Here is a 22,369-nt window from a genome sequence, read left to right as displayed (position 1 = left end):
CCAAATGTAACACACCCAGACATGAAGCCAGAGCAAGTCTTTTTGGAGAGAGGAGCTCAAATCCTGGTGGATTTGGATACGGCAAGTTTAAGTCTGCATATGCAAAATTCAGTATTTAGCTGTGGAATTCAGATTTAACATGTACTTGAAGAACTGTACCAGTAAATAGACACTGTGATCAGGTACATTCCACGCTGACAACATGCCACTTTTACACCAATTTCCATCACCGTTTGGAAGGTATAAAAAACATTAACTGCAAGATGCCAGCAGTTCAGCATCATTCTGATGAGTCAATAGCACTTCTCAAAATATCCAAATATCCAAAATATCAAAAGTCAAGACAGAGGCAAAATGCCACTGTGTGAGTGGTTAAATTACAAGGCAATCTCACTTGCATGATTTCTGGTAATGGAATATGGAACTTTTCAACTTCAGGTCCCTTTGGGATTCTACTAATATGACTAAGAGTTATGGCTGTCCTCTGTGAAGTGGTCCCGTTTTCCAGGTAGAAAATCTCTCTCTCCTCTCTTGGTGTGTCCCCTTTCCTATATACTTCTCTCTATAATTCACTTTTTGGTACTTTTGATTGAATAAATAAACACTTCACTAGCCCAGTGAAAGCTGTGTAGAACCTGCCACCACAGCAGGAATGGAAAATACAGAAGGTGGTTTTGAACTGGATGGATATCTTACCCCTTAGAGATCTGGAAGGATCAGCTTGTATAAATAGTTTTCAAATAGTTTTGAAAGCACTTCTAAACTACTGAGACCATGCAGCCTTGTTGCATTGAGTGACTAAACCTGAGCAACCTACCGCTTTTACTCTGTGTGGCAATGAAACTGCCCTACCCAGCAGTTTCTTCATGCCAACCACCATTTGGTTGCATCTGTTGGCACTGCTTTTGCCTTGTCTTTGCTTGCTGTGGCTCTGTGGGTAAACACACGATGTCTATCTGCAGGGCTGCCAGTCACTAACTTTCACAACATTCACTCAGTTTTTAGAGTAGAGAGTAATTGCACTGCTCATGATGTAAGGACAGGTCAGTATTGTCTCTCTCAATACTAGGGAGCTCAAACCAGGACAGTCTCTAATATACAAAGACACATAAAGGCTCTAGGTAGTGTCCTTGGCTTTCTACTGGAAACCAAGACTGACACCTTTTGTAAAGAAAGGCTGGATCTCTGCAGTAGAGAAGCTTTGTGATGAGCTCAGGTCTCCCATCCAAACTCATGGCTGAGCCAGACTCTACCAATGACGATCAGGATGAAATACAAAAGTTATCTATTTTTTGTAAATTAAAAGTACCAAAGAGGAAATGGACAAAGGAAAAGTCTAGGTAATATTGGTTTCTGTAAAATAGCACCAGATTTCCTCTTGTGCCTGCTATGCTACAGATTATAGTGCTGGCAGGTCTCTGGTTAGTTGTCCTTATTACACTTTGGGTCATGAGAAGTAGAGAGCTGGTTTCCTTGGTTTCAGGGTAAACATGGGCTGTTTCTAGTTACCCACCGCACATCCATGACCTGGGATAATCCAGAGCTGCTGGCCATAAAAAGCCCCAAGCATGTTCTGTGGCTGAGCCCACCCTGCTCCCCAAAGTGATTATTTGATTTGCCTTTTGTTGGTGATGTTTTCTTTAATTAAGAGTTATTCAGTCTTTGATTAATCCTTTGTCAAGGAGCTCCTAGCTAGTTCACACCAGAACACCCTCACCGAGGGCTGGTACAAATGGGATAGCCTGGCCTGACACAGCAGGGTGTGACCTGCCCATCTTCATGAAAGCAGCTGCTAGGCTCTGAGAGCCTTAACAAGGCTTGAGTGCCCTGAGCAGCCTCAGCTGGGCACGCACACAGTGCCCTGCCCACGGCCCTGGGGATTTTATTTAAGATCAGCCCTGGGCTACCAGGCCTAGCCTGGGAGGTGCTGTGGTGGGCCTCCAGTTCACCATAGCTGTGCTCCTGTCTGGCCTGGCTTCCTAGTGTGATCCGTGAGCTGCTCCATCCCTGAGCTCCTGCCTGGCGGATGTTGGGCTGTGTCTAACCCTGGTTGTTCTCATAGCACCTGGCTTGACTGTGGACCTGTCTTGTCACCGTGATCTTGCCTGCTGCTCTGGGCTCTTGATGCCACCTGGCTACTACCTGTGGGCTGCCTGCTGCCTTGCTCAGGTACCCTGGGATGGGGCCCTTGCTCTGCTGGCTGTGCTGCTGTGCTCAGTCCTCTGTCCTTCAGGGAGCAGCTGGCCCTGACACTGACCAAAGTGCTGCTTGGGAAGGTCTGCTTAGTGTTGAATGTTGAGGTTTTCCAAATAGGTGCCCTAGAATGAAATGCTGTCCTGTTAATTAAGTATAAATGCAGAACTAGTGTTAAATCCATGGACCCAGCTCTTCAAAATTGTGGCAACCCACAAATGTGGGTGATCACTGGAGCTGTGCGTTTTCTGTCTCTTGAACACTCATGCTCTGGGGTTGATCAACTTATGTAAGTGCCTTCAATGCTGCAGCTGAGGTGCTGCTTCTTGAAAAGAGAGCTTATAGTGCTGCTTTCCCCAGAAGGGTGGAAATGCTCTGTGCAGCAAGGAGGAAATGGATGGTACTTCTGTGGAAGTGACAGCTTCTCATTCCTGGTTGCCCTCTCTGGCAGGCTGCTCAGTCTGACAGCTGAGGGAAAACAGAGGAGCTAGCAGTTCTTTAGAGAAGGCAAGAAAACCAAAATCAAGCATTTAGTTCAATCATTGCTGCTGCAGCTGTGCTGGGGATGTTTACAAGCTCCGAGATGTGGCAAAAGTGCCTACCTGCAAGCATGTGGAGCAAGCTAGGGACCCACGAGGCAGCAAAGGACATCAGTAACAGGCAAAGAGAGGCTGCCTGGGGCGATGACCTTGGTGAGCACTTTCCTGCAAAACATGGAACCGGCGTCTGCTCTCAGACACTTATGTGCTGCTCTCAGTGGGATCGGTAGTCAAGACCAGCAGTAAGCACGAGTACCCTCACGGGTGTCCTGCCCTGGTCAGAGGCCAACTGGAGGAATTAAATTTTGATACTTATGACTCTCTAGGGAAGGAAATCAATTTTGCAACAACTGTGCACAAACTTAGTAAGCAGATCCTGCAAGCGAGTCTGAATTACTCAATAAGTGTTGAACAGATCTGCCTTAGCTTAGCTGCTATTTTGGGGAATTTAGTTCCTGAATTGCTGTGGTGTAAGTGTGTATTTCTTGTTTTGGGTCTGCCCGCTGTAATGGGGAGGGAAGGGTGAGAGTCCTGGCTCTGAAGTAAAGCTAGATGCCATCTCTAGTTGTTCCCTTTGAAATTTGTGTGAAATGTGAAATTTTTGGGGTTACTTGGAAGGGAGGAAAATGCTGCCAGATACTGGTTTTGAGTGTAGTAGCAGCTTTGAATATGGAACAGACTCTTCAGCTAAGCTTTGTCCTCTCTTTTTCCTTGAGGTTTGTTCAGACCCCTCCAGAAATTCTCCTGTATGTTTGGCTTTTTCATGGAAAAGACTCTTAAAAAGAAGTCATAGTTGTGAACATGAATATTGGCTGCAATTCAAATACCATGGGATGGATATTAATTTTCAAGGGGTTGATATGTTGCTTCTTCATGGGAATTAATGTGGCTTGTTTGAATTGTCCCACATCTAATTAAGTTGAGTAAAAACTACGTAGTTATCTAGTGTGACTTATAATGCAAGGAAAACCCTCTGGAAGAAGCCTCCTGAGGCCTGTGGTTGTGGTGAGCGTGACATGGGAAGGGCGGCACAGGAGTGGGCAGTTGTACTGCCAGTGTGGTAGAGGAACAAGAACGAGCAAGGGGAGGGAGATGGGTCTCTTCCGCACTGTACACTGCAAACATTTACTGAGCTTCAGTTCTCTCCTTTGCACCAGCTGAGGAACCTGAGACCAGTGCTCCGGGTCATACTGGGCCCCATGTGCCACCTGGCAGTCGCACCTCCCTGCAAGCAGCAGTGCCAACCCCGGGCTCCTCATCCCTGTAGGTTAGAGAGGACTAGTGTGCTCATGGACAACTGGGGCACTCGAAAGGATGCATTGTGTCAAATGATCCCTTATGAATTATTTTTCTGGCACTAATGAGTCTATAGCAGCAATAGATTGATAAATAGGCCCTTCTCAGGGAAAATAAGTGGTTTCTTGGACACACGAGAGAAATCATTCTCCTTTTCAGTATTTAAAATATAAATCACAGATAAGTGAGCAATTTTTTATTTTAGTTTGGGTCCTACAAATGGAATGAATTCAGAAGGTTAAGCCCAGATGAGCTCATGCTGTTCAGCTGGATGATATTAGGAGTTAATCCCTTTGCATGGTTCCACATTCTGTAATACCTCTCAAGCCTGACAATTGCAGCTATATTTTAAAGCCTTTTAAAGATAATCTGTTGGAAATGCAAAGCTGGGTGAAATAAAGAATATTCTTTTACCTAGAAAAGACAGCACTTCTGTTCCCATTTAAACTCTTTTCTCAACTGGCTGGCAAAATAGATTCAGACTTTCTTACAGCCTTGCAGTGGTAACTTGTAGAGTCCAATCTGTCAGCACTGTAGCCTGTTACCTTTTTTCACAAGGGCTTTAAGTATTTAAAGATGTCTTTCACAGTATTTAAGATGCTTGTTCTATGGTCACTAACTTTTTTCATTTGTTTGGTTGGTTGTTGTTGCTGGCACTTAAAATGGCTACTTTCTGGGATTTTTTTAGATGGCCATTTGTGTTAATTGTTTCTTGTGGTCATTAACAGAGTAACTTGATCATCTCCTAACAAGGAGGCTATAAAATGTCTAGTAGATCTGCAGTGTGGACTGACCTGGAGTGTGTGCTTAGCTGACCCAGGAGTCGCAGCAGGGTTATTTGATTCCCGTGCTAGCAGAATGCTTTAGGGATTTGCTGCTTACATCTAAAATCCTCGTACCAGGTTTCTGAGCCATCTACCAAACAGCTGATCCCCTCATCCAGGTTAACCTCCCTGGTTCCATCTGTGTCACAGGGCTCAGGATAGAGAGGAGATTGCCAGGAGCAGAATGGCCCTTTGAAGAACTGGGGAACACCCAAATGCCTTAGCACTCTGGGCTAAGTATCAATCGAAGTAAGCTCATGTCTGAATGAAAGCCAGAAGCGTTGTGGATGCTGGCCTTTTACTTAAGTCTCATGAGTTTTATTTACGGCTTCTGTGTGTGTGTGTTTGTTTTTTAAAAAGCTGTATGCCTGGAATGTGACCTGAACAAATCATAGTAACTTGAAAAATCAGAAAGCAAAGGACCAAATTTGGTCCTCACCTTTTAATGTTCAAGCTGAAACACAAGACTCGCTAGAAGACTGTGGTTTAGATAGCTGCCTTAGTCTGAGTGCTAGAGTCAGGGAGAGCCAGGAAGGGGTTTTCTTTCCTCTAATAGCATTTAATGTATAAGCTGTTACACAAAGATCCTTGTGGGCATATGCTCTATAGGGAGAAGTAAACCTGCAGGAACACCACAGGGGTGTTTATTTTCAAGAGGTCTCTAAATGAGTCAAGTAATTCTGAGGGCTGACTCTTTTGTTTAAGAATGGTTAGGTTTGCCAAAGCTCAGAACGGAGCAGAAAACAAGTGATGCTTGGAAGGGAACTAAGTGATGAAGGAAAAACAGACGGAAGTTAAAGACGGGTGTTCTTAGCCCATGCTTCTCTTAAACTTGTGTTTCTTTTCTTTTTCCCCATATATTTCCCTATTTCTTTTCCCATTCCCTTCTGTGTTTGGCTTCCTTTCCAGCAGTGAAGGGGTGAGAAGCAGAAAAGCGGCAGGGCAAGATTGTTGATGCTGGTTCCTTTATTTGCAGCAATATGTGTAGAAGAGATTCAAGTACTATAAGGAATATCTTGCTGTAGGCATTAAGGGTTGGATTTTGAGACTTGTAGATTGCAGGTGTACAGAAGTGGTCAAGAATATTATACTGGTACTTATAGAGTTGAAAAATCTAGTCTTAAAGGTCATAGAACTAGCTCAATAGGGCTGAAGGGGATTGATCCTGTTAAGATATCACTGCCTTGTTAAACTGGAGTAGCTCAAAGGTGAAACTTAAGTTTTTCTTCTTTGGTATAGGTTAAACTTTCCAACTTATGGCTGAATTTGTAACTTTAGGAACACTGCTTAGTTCTGTGTCCCTGAGTGCCCTTTGGCAGATGTGGTCTCAGTGGGTCTGTTCAGTAGGAGCAGTGCCCGTGGTGGTGGAGGTTGGTGCTTACGGCATCTGAGCGCCCTGGAGTGGTGTGAGCACGTGGCTCGCTACAGGCACACTTACCTTCCAGTACCGTAAACTGGAAATTCATTGCTTATTTACTGTTATGATAGCTAATACATTTCAAATTGCTTTTAAGTGAGCATACCTAATAGGACTCTTGAGCTTTCATATAAAGTGACTGTAGCCTGAGCTGCAAGTGTAAATTAAGCTGTGTTCAAAGCTTTCCTGGCGGTGATTATTCATTTTAGTACCAGGCAGGCTTTTTAGCAGGCTCTTGTTGAGTGCCTGCATGTCACCACCCTAACAAGTTGCTTGCCAGCCTGTTCATTGCATCAGAGTAGCTTGTACTGCCACAAAGCTGCTGTAAAATCAGCTCATGGAGATGAGAATCCACTCGATAGTGTCAGCACTGCCAGCAGGAGAGGGGCTTACCAGCGCACTGCAGCGGACCGGGTGGCTGGTGTAAAATCCAGCCTTGGAGGTAGGAAACATACAGCTGTTAAACTTGGAACTCCAGGAGGTGTTGCTGCTTGCTGTGCAGTGGGCTGTCAGCTCTTAATTTGAGGCTCTGGTCTTATTTACACAGAGGGATGGTGGAGATCTCCAGAGAGGTGACCTTCAGAAGGTACCTTTCTGTTCCCTTGGGTCTCAGGTAATGCACATGGAAATGAAATGCATTGCCTCCAACAGGTGTGAAAACAGAAGCACATCTGGAATAGGAATACTTTCTGCTTGCTTAAAGGAATCTGTTTTTATTTAACTAGAGGGACTTTTTCCCTCTGGCTTGGTGGAAGAATGCTTGAGTGTAGTGTAAGGTATCAAGGCTCTTGCTGTTTGCCACCTTTGTCACAATTCAAGATGTGGAATCTCTATTGGAATATCCCATAAGAATGGAAAAATCAAATGATTTGCTAATTATCAAAACTATTTTCTTGCCCTGGGAGACTAGATATGTCTTTCTAATTTTAAAAAATAGAACACAATGTAAAGGTTCAAGTAGCTGCAAGACTTCATTTCAGCCAAAATATACAGTGAATAAATTATAGTTAAAGTCTGAATGATGAAATGTGGAAGGAAAACAACAATAAAGGACGTTGTTTGCTGATGATAATCTGTTGCCATTACCACTTAAAAGCTAATAAGTGATATTAAGAATTAAAGCAGCTTCTTGAGTAATATCTAGGTTAAAACAGCAATGAAAAGGTTTTAGGTGGACTTTAGCACAAAACTGTTAATTACAAGGTAGTTTGAAGACTGCGAAACTGCACTGTATGCAAGGACTGTTTTTGGGGCTAAGTGATGAGAAACTCCAAGGAGTGCAATGTTCTCTAGGCGACCCTGAGATATCTCCAAAGATCCATTCCAGTCTCAGTCGTTTGAGATTTCAGACTTCAGTTCTTTCTAATGACGGATGAAATTCAGAATCAATGAGTGCTATATAATGCTGACTTGAGGAATTAATTTAAGTAAGAGTACTGAAGAGTACTGAATTGCTAACCAATTACCACGACTCAAGGGGAAAACATTTAATGTCATTGGGCTGCTCAGCAAAGCTTGTGTGACCAGTCAAAAAAATGACAGACATCTGGAGAATAAGAGGTAGAAAATGGGACTGAAAGTTCTAGAGTAAGTGATATGTAATTCTGTGTGTGCCCCCCTCCCTCCCTGCTTAATTTTGGCCTCAAGAACCAGGGAGATGCATGTGAAGCTGAGACTAAATATATTGGAAATGTACTTGGGAAACTCTCACTGTGAACCTCATTGAAATAAGTATTTGTTTCAAGCAGATAAGCGCTAGTAAGGAGGAATTTCTTTCTGCCCCTTTGCTCTTGTTACTCCACTTTAGCCTCACGTCTTGTCTGGATACCCACTGGGTATAGCACGGATGTGACTTGGAGCTGGCAGTTGTCCTGGAAATCTGTGTTTGCTGGTAAATAGAGGTTGAGTGGCCGGGAGAGGAGGCTGAGTGGAGCTTCCCTGCTGCACTCCTGCAGGCTGGGCTTGCTCTGCTGGGCTCTCAGACTATATTCCTACTTACGGCCATGGGCAGAGCTGCCCTGGAAGGCACAGGGAGAGCTAGTGCATCCGCTCCCTGAGCGGGGGGGGTTTGCTCAGGGGTATGGGTATTGATGGGGTATGGGTATCCCATACTGATCGCAACTCAGGGTAACAGTATGAACCAGGATACTGCAGTATGTTTGTCTTGGACGGTGTTTTCCAGCCAGTTTTAATCTGATGGAACTTTTCCTAGTTCCTTTCTCTCCTCTGCACCTGTGCATAACTCCCAGTGTAGCGTTTTGGGTTTCCTTGTGTGGAGGCTGTGGGCAGATACCCCATGGGCGGGCTGATCTCTTTGATCCTCCTGAGGGGTTTGACCGTGCTGGAGTGCGCGCTGCCTCCCAGGGCTGCGGACACGCGTGGCTCCGGCGTGGCCTCGCTCCTTTCGGCCTCAGGCCGCGAACGGCGCCGAGCGGGGCTCGCGCTGGGGCGGCCGCGCCGCCGTTACCTCAGACGCGGGGCGCGGCCTGAGGCGGCGCCCTGCGCCGGCAGGGGGCGCCCCAGGAGCGGCCGCCGGGACGGCGGGAACGCGCCGGGAGCGGCGCTGGGATCGGCGCGGGAGCGAACGCGGCTTACCCAGCTTACTCAGCTCGAGTGCCAACAGCGAGCGACTGCGTGGGCAAGAGCAACGGCTCGCAAGTGCCTCCGGAGTAAATGTCAGGAGAAAGTTTGCTGAAAGTCACATCTTTCTGATTTTTCACAAAGCAATCCCTTTTTGTTTCATGCATATTAATACACATTAGTTTGAGCGTGCTAGTTGATAAGTTAATGAAACATTTCTGCCAGGAAATGCAATGTTAAGATCACGAAATCAAATTTTCACAAAACAGCAATGCAGAAATGAAGTTCAAAGCCCAGAAAAGCTTCTGTATCTCATCTCATGTCACTTGGTATTTCACCTTTATTACAGGTAGTTTAACAATATTTTTTGAAAAATAATGTCTATTCATACACAGAATGGGAGATGAGACGTTTGAGGCTGTCTTCTGCAGCTCCAAGTTTTGCTCTCCAAGCTGCAGCCCAAGTGGAAGACGGCAATTCCGATAGAGTCTTTCCAGGAAGCAGTGAGGGAGCAGCAGCTGCCACACAGGCAAGTGGAGCACAGCCTTGCAGCAATGGGAAGTGGCTGTTGCTTTGTTGTGTAGTGTGAATGGGAACTAATACTCCAAACAGCCGCCCTTGTCCCTTCCACCTCTTCCTCCAGCTGCTGCCCACTTCCCTCTGCTGTGTGAACCTGTTGTCTGTCCTTGCTGTCTGAAGCGCCTTCTTACAGCCTGCCCTGGGGTGCTCTGACTTTTCATTGCTGATGCTGTCTCTGCGATGCCAAAGACCCCAGACCCCACAGAGCTCGTAACTGCCTTGCCCTCGTGCCAGGCCCTCGGCTGCCCTCCACACTCCTTTGGAAACCCGGCCTTTGCTTGCTGTGCCACTGCTCTTGTCCTGCTGTCCTATCTGCCCTGTGGCTGGCTCTGCTGGAAGGTCTCTGTCATGGTCTGGGATGCTGCCAGAAAGAAGTTAGGGCTTTTAATCCCACTTCTGCTTGGCCAAAGAAATCTTACCTGCAAAGCACCAGATAATTACAGTCTTTAGGCATTTTTGTCTACCCCATCATGTTATCCCCTCTCTTCAAATGAAAGCCTTGGCCTGTCTCAATGTCAGTGTCCACTTTGGCACAGCTTTTGAACCTTCTCTTGAGTACTTCAGCCATCACCAGTGTCCTGCTGTCACTGCAAAACATCTTGAATTTTACTCTAGTACAACAGATTTCTCAACTTCCTCTGTACTTTCCACAGATGACTAAAGGACACCACAGAAATGCCTGTATGACTCTCCATCCAAATCTCTTCCAAGTTGTCCTTTGTTACAACAGTAAACTAAGCAGTTAAGACCTGCTGATGTGCTGAGCTCGCTGCCTGTCACTGCAAGTAGTGCTTGAGCAATACCTAACTGCTTCTTTGTACTAGAGCATGAGGCCTCTGGCTGAGGGGTAGTTAATCATTAATTGCAGTGTTATTTGGCTGCACCACTTCTACTTGATAACTAGGAATCATAAGAGTAGAACAGATTTAACCTACTACTTGTGAAAAGGACATTTAAAGAACAGGAGGGTTGACCATTTAAACATCTGTAGCTGTAACTATATTCTTGCTTTTCTTTTGCAGAACTCATGATCTCCCTGGGGATACCACACCAGGGTATCAATTGAGGAGCAAAATAACCTATCTGCCTTGCATTTGCACTACTGCCTGAGGCAGAAGAGTACCGTGTTTAATTAGTGGGGTTAACAAAATGTGAAATAAAATAGAGAGCACTTTAGAAAATGGTGCTCTTTTGCCGTGTTCTGCCTATGAAAACAGTTGTTTAGCTGGAATTATGTGAATAACCTTTTTGGAGAATTAGGGCCTTGGGTCAGTAGCTGATGTTCGGGTATTAATAGTATTGCTGTATTATGTAGAAGATAGTATGGAACATATGTCCTCCAGGGTTTGCGTTCTTTTCTGCTATTTTTAGATTTCTTTGTTTCATGTGTCTTTCAGAAGTTTCTCCAGGCATTCATACAGAATTTATGTCTTTGTATGTTCATGGCATATTCAGAACTTCAGTAACTTTTATAAATCTTGTCTATTCCCTGTTAGTTCTGGGTCCTTGTGCTAGGTGTTTGCTGCTGCTCTGAAGGCAGAGGGTGCTGAGCAGGGTGGGTGTCTCTTAGTTCCTGGGCTGTTAAAGCCTTACACAGAACTGTGTCGATAAGAGGCGTATGACTACAGTTTTGGGTAATGATCTAGAGGGCAACAGTAACTATCTTCTAATACCTCGACAGTGATATTTTTGCTGGCTTTGGCTCTTGGGAGCAGGTGCAGATTAATTAAACAATAATCAGAGCTTGCAGAAATGATTAACCTTGTTGTTTGCACAGGACTAACAAGGTCAGTGAAAACGACCCCTTTCCAAACTGCTGTAGAGGTTTTGTGTGTGTTTGTTGTGCATTCAGGAGACAGCAACACAAGTCTGTGTGTACAGATCTGCCATTAATTTTTAACAGCTGTGCCATTTATTCTCTTGTATAGCCTAGTACAACAACATACAAAATCAAGACTCATTTAAAAGCACTCTGAGTCATGCTGTATGTGTGGTATGTAGGCCAAGCCCAGCTAGCAATACTAGAAGCTTTCATGTGAGCAGCATGGAGCAAAAGGAGCAGTGGCATGTAGTCCTCTGCCCCACAGTTCCAGACAGCCATGTAATGGATACTGGCTACTCCGATCTTGTTGTTCAGCTCAGACTAGAGTTTGCAGTCATTCTTTTCCTGAAGAGCTGAAGCATGAAGCAAATCTGCTTCTCCTGTGGGTCAATGAGAGCTGGCATGAAGCAAGACTCCCTACTCACCACCTTTGCCACCAAGTGTCATCTCAAATCCTTAGCTATGTGGAGTGGAAAAAGCAAATGGAGCTCTTTAGTGCAGAGAGGTTCATGAAGCCTCGACTCTAGGCACTGAAACACCCTTCCTGATAGCCTAGAGAGCTGTGAGCTAGTAAAGGTGCTAACTACAATACATCAGGGAAGAAAGCAGGAGAGATGCAGGACATGGGCCCTGCGTTAGAGCAGACTGTTCAGTAGCTGCAGCTCCCTTGCTGCTGGGTGCCCTGTGAACCTGCTGCAGAGGAAGAGCCGCCCAGGGCTGCCAGCCTTCCTACAGCCAGTCCTGATCCCAAAGCTGTGCGTTGGGGAGGGAAAGGGTGTTTTTGGCTGCAGTAAGAGCTAGCTGAAGCATAGCACTTAATGCAGCATGTGCATGTCACGAGGCAATCGCCAAGTGATGGTCACATCTCCTTGTGTTTTCTGCGGAGCAGGAGCAAACCGGGTAACTGAAGGAGCAATTCAGTCAGTTAAAACCTCACTGGGCAGCTGGGGCCACAAGCCCTTCTTACTGGCTGTGGGCCAGCTGCTGGGGACGCTGTTGCTGTCATCTCCCATGGCCTGGACGTGGATGGGTGGCACAGGGCTGCAAAGCTCGCTATCCCGTTATGGAATCCCAGCTGCCCTGCCCAGGGAGGCTGTGTCCCCACGGCCGCCTCCTGAGCCCTGGCTGCTCTGCTTCGGGCAGGCCTGCCAGTCGGTTGCCTTTCCAGATGCCAGGGAGGTTCCTAATAATGCCCCTGGTGTGGGTGTGCGCAGGGGCTGGTGCGGAGGCAGCTCTGGGTCCCACTGCGTCCTTGTTCAGGTCTCCGAAGGCAGCTGAAAGTGGAGCCCTCATCTTGCATGCTGTTAGCTGGTGCATGGGTAACATAATCAGCATAATGCCCTAAGTAGCTGTTGATGCTTATTGTGAGGCTGCGTTGTGTCTGGAAATATTTGCAGCATCTATTTTTGCTATAATTTTTTTCAAATTGGGGGAAAAAACGCAATAGATAAACCACATCTTGTCTGCGATGAGGAAAAGAAAGTATGAACATCTTGTGTTCAGTGTTAAAAGAAACTCATTACTCATGCCTCAACTTTTCATTTCAAGGCATGAATACTCTGAAACATTAATTAAGCAGGTAGCAAATTCCCTTAAAATACACATTTGCATTCTCTTCCCTAAAATTCTTCATGTTGAGGCATTCTGTGTAAAGAAAGCTACTTTGTTCCTATAGGGAGGATGTGTTTGGTTCTTTCAGTACTACTTAATAACCCTGCTCATCTGCGCAGCAGCAGTGTCTGCTGCAGCACATGGAGTTAAATAGCTCCTTTCTTCAGGGAGATGTGGCAGCCCCTTTGTGATAACCAGTGTCACATTATACAGTTTTGTTAAATACATATATGTTATGTACATCTGTTCTTACTCTTCTGTATGCCTTGCCAAGAAATACTTAGACTTTGATAAACTAGGAGTTTTCTCTCAAACTGAGAGAGTTTATGGGAAATGTAGGGGATGAATGTCCAAGTCTAAATTACATTTAGAAAACTAAGACTGAAAGATTACTTATGTTAAATCAAAGGAAAGCAATTCTAGAGCATGTTTTGAGACTGAAATGTTGTGCATATTTCTTTTAACAAGCAAATGCAAAAATATTTTGTTACTTATAGCTTAATGCTAAAGACTGCAGAGAACAACCTATATGCTAGAGCCTGAGCTGCTTCTGACAATCAAGTGAAGACCCTTTCCATCACTTCTGGTATTAACTGCTCATATAAGCAGCAGCAGCAGGGAGAAACTGGCTTCCCTTTGGAAAGCACCACTCCCTTGCAGGGACTTGTCCACCTGGGCCTGGCTCCCAATGTGGGAACTGGGGGCTCCAGGAGTACATTAAGTTGAAGCTGGTCGGTGGGTGGCCGCCCAGCACCCCTGGTCTTTCCCCTGTGCCCCCCTGCGAGGAGCCCCGCGGTGCTGGGGTGCCGCAGGGCTCGGTGCTGGGCAGGGCTCGCGCTGTCCCCGGTGCAGGGGGGTCACAAGGCTCGTTGTGCCGGAGCGGCTGTAAGGGCTGCTGCCGTCCCCAGGCAACTCAGGGGCCTGGAGGTGCCTGAGGGAGACTGGGATGTTCCCCTGCAGCAGCCCTGAGTGCAAATGCAGGGAAGGCTCAGCTATAGCCATAGCTCGTTGAAGTGATTTTGTGGAACAGTAGGAGATGTGCTAAGTGTTCTCTTATTTATTTTTACTGTTTTAGACACATGTCCGTTGGGGTAACTAAGCAGGCCAGATGGCCTCCGCTGAGCCCAGCGAGCACCTTGGGCTCTGTGCACAGGAGCAAGCCGTACAGGTCTCCTGTGGACATAACACACGGAAGCTCCTGGAGGCATTTCCACCAGGAAGCTGGTGCTCTCGCCTGCGGGAGCAGTGCAGGATTTTTGGAGGGGTCAAAGCCCACAGGCCTGTACTTAGCTGAGAGATAACAGGGTGCAGTTTCTATTTATGCCATGCAGCTGTTGAAATGAGCACATTGCTGGCTTGGGGCATCAGCACAGCTGCTTTAAGAAGCTTATTGAATCTGAAGCTTTTCTGTTTACTGCTGCCCTTTATTCCTTTCAAAGCACGCACAGAAAACCCGTGTTTGTTCCTGCAGATAAATACCTGCTTCATTCTCTTCCTGGGAGAAGATTTGCTTTTCCTCCTGAGATGCAATGCAGGAACATAAAGAATCAGTGTGTAGACGGTCCCAGTTTTCCTGAGCAGGGTCAGAACAGGCGTGTGTGCAGGAAGGATCCGAGCCCTGTGCTCAGCCCGGAGGTGAGGGGTCGGTTGCTGCCAGCCGGGACCCCTGGTGCAGGAGCCCGCGGGCCCCGCGAGCGCCAGCGCTGGGGTGGCCGGGGGACGGGGACGAGGCAGCCCCGCACCCCCAGCTGCTGCCCGAGAGGCAGAGCAGAGGTTGGGCTCTCGGAGCTGCTTCCTGCCCTGCCCGCTGGGCACAGCCTCAGCCACCACCAGGTTCATAAAGCACCGCTGCAAAGCACAGAGCTTTGTGTCGCGGCCCCTGCTCCCTGCTCTTGTCCATATGGAAACTGAGGTTTGTGTGCTGTTCTGCTACGGGCTTTGATAAGCGTATAGAGGTGCTGCTGCGCTTGTCTTAGGCATGTAAAAAAGGTGGAAAAAAAGACTCCAAATATATATAATACTCAGCAGAATGATTAAATCTCATGCTGCTGATGCAATGTATAAATAAACGTAGGCTGACTTGTACTTCATTTAATTGTATTGCATTGTAAGTGTGAAATAGAGGTTTGTCAACCTATCCATATATATACATATAAGTACATGAATGCAAATCAATGCAGCTGTCTACGAAGGAGCTAGAAACAATGAAGTTTCTGTTTCAGCTTCTTAAAGGTTAATATTCACATTAATTTTGGATCTGAGACTGGAAATGTAACACAGAAATTGAATAGCGTATAACGAGTAATTGCAATCACACTAACCTTATCTAAAATTGAAGGAACAGTTTAAATATCTTTCTAGAGAAGATCAAGCTGCCCTTGTGAAAACAGGGCTTCAATAATAGCAATATTTTAATGAAAGCCCTTATTGATAACTGAAATTAATTACTGAACTGCATAAAATGACTTAGTGAAATTGATACAATAGAAAGTTTGTAATGTTAATTCAAGTATAAATGAACTATGAAAATAACTTAAATTAACTGTTCCAGTGGGAGCCTTCCCCTGGTTTCCATAACCATGGGTAGGGCTTAGGATTATTGAAGAGCTCTTAGAGGATGGAAAAGAAGACAAGGAATTGCGGAGCAGGGCAGGTAGCAGCTCTGCAGCTACATTTGCAAGCTGTTCTGCACAGGGGTGGTTTAAAGCGATAATTTTTTGCCCCCTTGGGCCACATTGTAGTCCTGTAACTTCCAGGACAAGGAAATGTGGTTCCTCAAACCAGCTGTGAAGGGAGCAACTGGAAGTCCCGATGCCAGGGATCGGATTAACAAGCCAGCAGAGAAGCTGTGAGCTACAGCTCTTAATAACGTCAGGATAGTGCGGGATTAGCCGGGTGCCTGCAGAGTGCCGAGCCGACGGGGGCACCTTGGCCGGCTGCGGGGTTGGAGCGGGGCGGCCTCCTCCCTCGGGACACGGGCGCCCGCGGCTCTGCCCTGGCCGTGTGTGGTGCTGATGGCGATGGGTCAGTGTGGGCAACGAGGTTTGGCGGCCCTGTGGCTGCTGCGGGCACAGGCCTGCGTGCTGGGCCCCGGGCTGCCAGAGCCTCTGGGCACCTCCCTGTGCTGAATTACGAATCTGCACAGGAGCAGAACTGAGCTCGTTCCCACCGGCAGCCGGGGAGGCTGCCACAGACCCAAAGCCAAGATACAACTTGACACGTTTGCCAGTGAGGTCCCATGACTGTCTCGTATTAAGCATAAGGAAGAAATTCCACAGAGGCAGCATTTTAAGCTTCCAGTTCACTGGTGTGGGAAACATCTTGTTTATGGTTACAAATCTTGTTGGATGTGCTTGCTTACCCAGCTAGGAAGTTTTCCATATCTAGCTCTAATTCAGTCCCATGGGCCCATTGAAATGTGTTCTAGACTCCTATTGATGGAGCTGGGGTAGCAGGGAGGTTCCTTGCAGCCGCTGTATCGCAGTGTCACCCTGTGTCACCACCTTCTGCGATGTGGCCGCTGCCAGGCGCGTCCTTGACCCCGTGCTCAGCCCCATCCCTCTGGCAGAGCTGCTTTTTTAGTGCACGGTGAATGTTTTGAAGTGCTTCCTGCAAGCAGGTGAGTAAGTGCTGTGCTTGCAGCATATCAGAGGAAAAAATCTGGAAAAAAAAAAAGGGAAAAAAAATCAGCCCTTCAGAAAGGGCCCCAGTGTGAGGTTGGCCACTGCAACATCCCCTCAGTTTTGACTGATGTTTCCCGAGTGTACTCGAAGTAGTGCTGTAGCCGAATCATCAGCCTGATGCTGTTTGTGGTCTCTGCAGTGTCGTTCCTGCCCTGCACGGGCTGGTTGGGCCCTGCCTCAGCCCCACTGCGCGGGCTGCGGAGGCTCCTGCTCGAGGAGGGGGAGCTGGAGCTGGACCCGGAGCAGTGGCCTGGGTGCTCTGCAGGGAGGACCCCAGCAGAGCTGCACAGGACCGTGTGTGGTGCTGATGGCGATGGGTCAGTCTGGGCAACGAGGGTGAGATGGAGGGAGGAGATAACAGTGGTGTCGGAGGTGCCACAGCCTCCAGAGGAGAGAGGGAAGTCAGCTTGTGTGCAGTCCTCCAGAGAGAGATACCTTTTCACAAGCTATAGTAGTATCATGATATTTGGTGAATATGACAAGCTTTTGGTATTGATACTGTGGAAACATCAGGATATTTCCCCTGTTAACACTGACTTGCCAAACAAGCCTCGCTAGGGTGCCGAGTGCTGGGATCTCTTCACCTCGAGGAGACAGATTTGGCAGTTGTCACATATCCAGCAGTCCTCTCGGCTTCTCTGGAGTTGGGAGGAGCTCAGCAGCTCCACCAACAACTGAAGATCCTTCCTCACACCGTTGCTAGGGTTACAGCACATACAGTCACTATCAAAAAGAATACTCACTTGTTTTTTTTTCCAAGAAATATAAAATTATATAGAAATATGAGGTGAAGGCTCTGTGTTTTGAAAAAGAAGAATCACAGTTGCATAAGAAAAAATGTACTGAAATAAGACCACAATTTGATATCAGCATATGACTATTTCCAGTTGTCACTTCTGTCGTGATCAAAAATATATTTTCCTTTTTGTTCACTTCTGCCCAGGGAGAAACAGGTCTTTACTGTGTTCTGTCTTCCGTATATGTTATTAAGGTTTTACTTGTACCATTTATATATGATTTCTAGGAGCTAAAAAAGCCCTTGAATTTCTTTGTGTGCTATAAATTCAACTTTGTGGATTGAAGTTATGAGCTTGGTTTAGCTAAACAATTGTTTGTGTTTTGCTGTTCTGCTCTACAGTGAGAGCCTGGAAAGCTGGTTTTGCCCTCTGGGATCCCTGGGCACTAGTGCCAGCCTGGGACATGGCTTCCCGTTCCCTCTGCATCCCCCAGCTGGAACTGCTCCCCACACAGATGCCTAGAAGGGGCAGTGCTCGTTCCCTTGGGTTTTGTATGGAGGCTGCAAACCATGGATTTTACTCCGAACATGCACTAGGGTACGTGAGATCAGGTTTAGGCCTTATCCAACAGGATACATACCTAGTTAATGACTTTCCACTCTATCATTTTACCTGTGATTTCCCTGCCTTTCAGAGAATATGGAAATGGCTTTGAGCTCAGACCATCAGTAAAGAGTCTCCTGATCAGAGATGTGTTTATGAAGAGGAGAGCTGGGTTTCAGACCAGTTGGGAAGCTTGGCCTTGAAGGCTTCCCCTGCATGAATTCTATTGTAAATAGTCATTTGGATGCTACTCAAACATTCATTGCTGTGACCTAGAAAGAAAAGTTTGTTTCCTGTTTCCACTTTAAGGGGCAGCTATGTTGCTTGACAGATGTTAAAACAAAACAAAAAGGAATATTGGGATTTGGCATTGTGGGATCATCTAAACAGGAATGCTTCTGAAGTAAATAGAGGCAAAAGCCTTTCTAGTTGTGTTCTGTGTTTCTTTGCAAAATGATTTCTGCGCTTCCGCTAGAAATAACTGCGAACATTTGTGACTCCAGCATGTGCTAGTGCTATTAGGGATAGGATTTCTTACCTTCACAGGAAGCTTTTTCTTTTCTTGTTTGCTGCATAAAGCTTTGGTATTGGAAGAGATTTCAGCCAGTGGTCATTCCCTATTCTCCATCTGTTAGGTCTGTAGGTTCCATTGAATATTGCAGTCCCACGGCTGTGGTTTAGATAAAACAGGAGAGCCTTTTCTGTATTGCTCTCCTAACATCACGAAGACGTGCCCTGAAAGCTGGATCCGTTCTGCTGCTACAAATCAAACCCAGGGTAGGGTGCAGGTCCCTGCCTCAAGCCTGGAATCGTAACCAGCCTGTCCAGTTACCCCAGCAGGATATTTCTGTCAAAGGCAACCTGAAGCTCTTTCCCCTGAGTGACTAACTGAATTGGATTGCCTGCCTGGTATACGGCACTGCTGTCAGGCCTCCCACTGACCGGAGAGGTTTTAGTGGTTCTGAGATCAAAGTCAGTAAGGGAATGCATAGCATTTAATATATAAAGTATGTTCATCTGTCAAGATCAAACATGTGACATAAACATGCTAATGGTAAGTACATTACCACCGATAGAAGGGGAGTAAGTGTAATATTGACTGTAAGAATTAAGGTGAACTAACTTGTTTAATATTTTTCTACATAAGAGCTAACAAAGAAATTTCACATGGATTCAAAGCGCTTACTATAATCCTTGTTAATTAAAATTTATTCAATATTTTACATATTTTGCTTCAGGAGGAAAAAAAGGACTAAAATATAGTCCTATAAATTCGGGGGGGAAAAGTCTGCTATTTTCCTTAGAGATACAAAGCATATAATCTTGCTTTTCTGTCCAACGTGGCAACTGTCTCCATGCACTAATAAATTCCCCAATAGACATTTTCTCTGCCAAATCTAAGTATTTATGCTCCTGAAGCAAAATATTATACAAAGCTGTTAGCAGATAACAGCCTGTAATTTAGACAATACTAAATTTACAGGCCCCTTTGTTAGATTACTACTCTAGTCAGAGAGGTGCTGAAAGCCATGGGATGCTCTTAGGCAATCTCATCCAGGTAAAGGAACCCAAGATGTCTTTGTAAGATGTTTTAATTAGATCTGTCTCGCACTAAGAACCAACCACCCCTCCCAAGTGCATTGGCCAGTGTCGCAAATTGACTTTCTGGAAACTAAACTCAAACAGTTGCCTTCCAGGGGCTGGGCCCCCACCTCTGCTACCAGTGCAGGAAATTCAGCCCATAAAATCCTATTCCCATAGAATTTTCCATAAAATTCCCTATTCCCATAAAATCCCCTATTCCCAGAGCCGAGGCAAAGCACCGCCTGGGCATTGATTCCTTCTGTAATCAGAGCTTGACGCAAAGGTGCTTTTTTGTTGTGTATTAGATGAAAAGATGGAGAGAAGAAAAAGGCAGCTGATAGCAGCAATAGCTAGTTAATTGGTGGGAATGCTGACAATCACTTAGAATCTGCTGTTCATTATGGGATTATCAAAGTATGATAATGAGAACTTTGGAATATGCACTGAGCTGGAAAAGCTGCTCCCATATTGACTAAATTACCAAAATCTGGTTTAATGGGACTTTGCTTATCTGTCTTCAGCAATGATTATATTACAGAGGTTTGTATTGTTTTTAACTCTGTGGTCTTAAAAATCTACTGACGCACTCGAGGCAACTGCAGCCCCGCTTGTTGTGCCCCCTTGCATCGCGGCCTGGTTCTGCCCCTCTGAGCTGAGCTCTGCTTCAAGCTGCCCAGAGACCCAGCCCAGGCAGGGCTCCGCGAGGGGCGCCAGGGAGCTGTGCCCCTGCCCTGAGGGATGCAACGCTTCTTTCTCTGAGAAATGCGGAAACAAGCCTTTGCTCTGCGTGTTGCAGAAGCAGGTGTCTGAACTTGGAAGATAAGTTTAAAAACTTAATTAAAAAATGTTGATGTATTTTAGACCAAATTTTCCTGCCATGGAATTCAGGTTGCCAGCTCTTTGGAAATAACTTTGCATAAGGGATGCCTGGAAGGTAAAGACAAGGTCATCTTATGAAAGCAGGATTTGCCATGGCAATCATAGGCACAGTCTATATTGCACCACCCAGAAGCTGCACGTTTTTATTGACAGTATTCAGGGATAGGGTACTGTTGGCACCCTGGTGCTGCTGATATTTTAGCAAAGAATAAAGCAGCCTGGGGATTTCTCTCAAACTGAGAGGAGGTAAAATTGGGTATGTGGTGAGTTGTCATTAGGTATTCACAACTTCAGACCCATAGTGCCTTGAAAGATGAAATGAAGTATTAAAGTGTATTACAATCTTGTAGTTGTTTTTGCAGGTCAACTCAGAGTGTCTCACTTGCTTCTAATCGAATGTGTGATTAGCTGTCAGGATCTTAGAGATAATCATAGCCTTTAAAATAACACACTCTAGGGATGAAGTCCTTAATTTCTCCTGGAAGTTGGTTTGGGAAGCATATGTGTTCAAAAGCCTAATTTAAAGTTATTGTAAATTATGTGATAAAATAAAACTTTCATATAAGCTAAAATGTTTTCAAGAAAGTTTATGAGGAAGTGTAAAAGAAAAAAAAATCAAGAAAAAAAATCAAGCCTGGACTTGCATTGCTCAGAATGATATTCATTCAGCCAGTAAAAGCAGAGACGTACTAGAAGTAATAACACAGCCTAGTTGCCATCCTTCCTGGAGAAAAAACAGACAAACAAAAAGCCACTAACTGGTTTAATCCTCATCCTTCTGGCAGAGTCTTGGCCCTGGGATGGAGCAGGGGCTGCATCATGGACACATCCCTGCCCCTTGGCTCGCTCCAGCCATCCCTCATGCTCTGCCTTGTGTGGGGCTTGGCCAGAGTCACTCTTCATTTATAAAATCAAAAGCTTCCTTTGATCTAGGTTTGGGTTTTCGGGGTTTTGAAGCCATGCAGAGAGGGCTTACACAAAATGCAAGCTCTGTATTCCAAATAGAATCAAAATGTCTGGTTATATCTCCTGAAAGCCAACGTACTTAGTATACAGAAAGTGAGCAGAATTCAACATACTTGTTATTAACCACATGCATTTGAATTGCTTGCATTTGAAGCTAAAGCTGAGTTTAGATTTCTTGCCACTGATTTTAGCTCTCTGTAGTTTGCTGCTGCCTTGGCTCATATGCCTCTTCCTCTGGCAGTTGTTCTTAGTGCCTTGCCTGCTTCCCTGTTTAGGCAGCTGTGCAGAAACCCTTTGGAGTCTAAAGTCTAATTAAACTAAAATCTAAATTAGACTAGAGTTGGATCTAAAGCCTTTCCAGTGGGGAAAAGTATAAAAATGGAGTGGTGGTGTGTGCTATGGTCAGAAGGCTCAGGATGAGGGGTCAGCCACTTCAGTTAAATAATAGTATTATACTCGGTGGCTATTTCAGCTCTACCGGTGTTACAATAATGTGGAGACTGAAGGTTTTTGGAGGGATAACAGCAGTTTTCCCTTTTGTTTCTATATTTCATTCCTTCACCTTCCTTCTCCAAAAGGGCAATTGCGTGAGCACAGAGGCATTACTTTACAAAGCTTCGGGATCGTTCTCCATAGAGCCTTTTGGCATATTTGCTCTTTGCCCATAAACTGCACCTTGGAATTCTGTGGATGGACGTGAACGTATTGGGAATAGCATTTTTGGCAGGTGAACATGTTGTGCTCATGCACAGGGTTGAATTTCACCAAACCAACACGAGGAGGAGGAGCAGGAGCAGGCAGGGAGGCAGGAGAAGGGAGCAGCGGGAGGGCTCGGGCTCGCGGGAAAGGGGATCCGCGGAGGCAGGGAACTCTGCAGCGGGAGCCAAACATTGCCAATGCCCAGAGCAGTGCTCGCTTCCAGGGGATGGCTGTCACATTACAATTAACTAATTAAGCAGGTCTTCAACAGCAGATGTCACTGAAGCTTTAAAATTTAAGAGGAGGGATTTCAGAAGGCAGGAAATGGAATGAGAGAGATTTAAGTGTTACTTTAGC

The 22,369-nt window shown here is 45.8% G+C and overlaps 1 long non-coding RNA gene across 1 annotated transcript; it reads left to right on the top strand.

Annotated features, from left to right (window-relative positions):
- Positions 1-1,956: 1,956 nt before the first annotated feature.
- On the top strand, positions 1,957-18,305 carry LOC112950523. Its single transcript, XR_003250037.1, has 3 exons — positions 1,957-2,169; positions 17,683-17,878; positions 17,976-18,305. It is a non-coding gene; the product is annotated as an uncharacterized LOC112950523 (long non-coding RNA).
- The last annotated feature ends 4,064 nt before the right edge of the window (positions 18,306-22,369 follow it).

The sequence above is a fragment of the Nothoprocta perdicaria genome, unplaced genomic scaffold, assembly GCF_003342845.1.
Source record: "Nothoprocta perdicaria isolate Ctin4 unplaced genomic scaffold, notPer1 scaffold_32, whole genome shotgun sequence".
Taxonomy (NCBI): domain Eukaryota; kingdom Metazoa; phylum Chordata; class Aves; order Tinamiformes; family Tinamidae; genus Nothoprocta; species Nothoprocta perdicaria.
This window is presented reverse-complemented; position numbering and strand designations above follow the sequence as displayed.